The sequence below is a fragment of the Gnatocerus cornutus genome, unplaced genomic scaffold (assembly GCF_029298725.1).
Source record: "Gnatocerus cornutus isolate USDA-ARS CGAHR unplaced genomic scaffold, icGnaCorn1.1 ctg00000247.1, whole genome shotgun sequence".
Classification (NCBI taxonomy): domain Eukaryota; kingdom Metazoa; phylum Arthropoda; class Insecta; order Coleoptera; family Tenebrionidae; genus Gnatocerus; species Gnatocerus cornutus.
The window spans coordinates 35,508-37,152 of NW_028275566.1; the positions used below are offsets into that span (position 1 = coordinate 35,508).

Here is a 1,645-nt window from a genome sequence, read left to right on the forward strand (position 1 = left end):
AAATCAACAAAACATTCCCTACTATTAGTCGACATTTCGAGCAGAAACTACGAACGTCGAAAGATTTAAAAAATGAAATATGTAGGTGTGCGTGCGTGCGTACTTACTTGAAACTTTTTTCTTGTTTCATCGTCGCACTGGAACAAATTAAATTTTAATGCAATGTAAACGCGACCACACTTTCGACGAAAACATCTCTATGAATCGAACGACGTCGGAAAAAGAATAAATCGAGAAGAGAACAAATCATGAAACAACACACACCCACCCCGCCCGGCCCGGCCAGAGTGGTGGGAATTTCGATGAATGAACAGACAAAGAAACCAACTCTGTTATCAGTTCTAAGAAAGAAAGCAGGTAGCGGCGGCGGCGAACCTTCGACCGTACTACGGTCAGTTCATGAATTAACCCCGTCCGTTCGGAGTTTATTCATCTCCGGTCCGTGTCGGCGTTTACTTCAAGTGGGTGCTATTTCCATCTAAGCAAGCAAGTGAGTAAGTAAGTTCTCAAATTTTAAATTACGTTAATCGCAAGTGACTCGTTGAGATCGTCAAACGAACAATTTAATTTAACGCCTCATACGAGTTTTTTTTTTTCGTCATTTTGTCGCAAAAAAAAAACTAAAAAACGACTCGCAAAAAAAAATTTTTTTTTTTTCTTCTTTTAAATCTTGTACATTTTCTGACATGTGTACCATCGAAAAATGTCACATCCAAACGATCGAACAATCACAAAAAATCGTCAACGTACCATCTTGGAAAATTTTACCAGGCAACGACCATACCACGTTGAAAACTACCGGTTCTCGTCCGATCACCGAAGTCAAGCAACGTCGGGCGCGGTCAGTACTTGGATGGGTGACCGCTTGGGAACACCGCGTGCCGTTGTCTCTACTCTTTTCTTTTTTTATTAACATTTCTGATGTCAAACTTTTTTTAAATATATTTTTCACTATTTATATTTTCTCTCAGGAACTTATATAGTATGAAGACGAAAATTTTTAATTCGTTCGAGTTGAATTTGTGGTTCTGAAAAGAACCGATTTTTTTTCTTTTTTTTCCAACCAACTTCCAAGCTGCTCGAGGAGGATTTATTTTGAACTGGTGTATTTGGTGACGGCCTTGGTTCCTTCAGAAACGGCGTGCTTCGCCAATTCACCGGGCAAAAGAAGACGCACCGCCGTCTGGATCTCCCTGCTGGTTATGGTCGAACGTTTGTTGTAATGAGCGAGGCGACTGGCTTCAGCAGCTATACGTTCGAAGATGTCGTTCACGAAACTGTTCATGATAGACATAGCCTTGCTGGAGATACCGGTATCGGGAATGGACCTGCTTCAACACCTTGTAAATGTAGATGGCGTAACTCTCCTTCCTCCTGCGCTTCTTTTTTCTTGTCGCTCTTCGAGATGTTCTTTTGAGCTTTTCCGGCCTTCTTGGCCGCCTTACCGCTGGTCTTGGGTGGCATTCTCTTCTAGTCGTCGAGTTAAAAAAACGTTTAAAAACAGAAAACGAGACAGACACGACGTGCACGTTACGACGAGTATACTCGATCTAAAACGCCGCACACCTAAAATCCCTCTATTTATAACGAGCGAGCGACAAACAGGCGCTCCGCCTTAGTTCGTCGTTCGACCATTGCCCTAACG

General features: G+C 42.3%; 1 non-coding gene across 1 annotated transcript; it reads left to right on the forward strand.

Annotated features, from left to right (window-relative positions):
- The first annotated feature begins 770 nt into the window (after positions 1–770).
- Positions 771–890, forward strand: LOC148165686 (5S ribosomal RNA). Its single transcript, XR_015771256.1, has one exon. It is a non-coding gene; the product is annotated as a 5S ribosomal RNA (ribosomal RNA).
- The last annotated feature ends 755 nt before the right edge of the window (positions 891–1,645 follow it).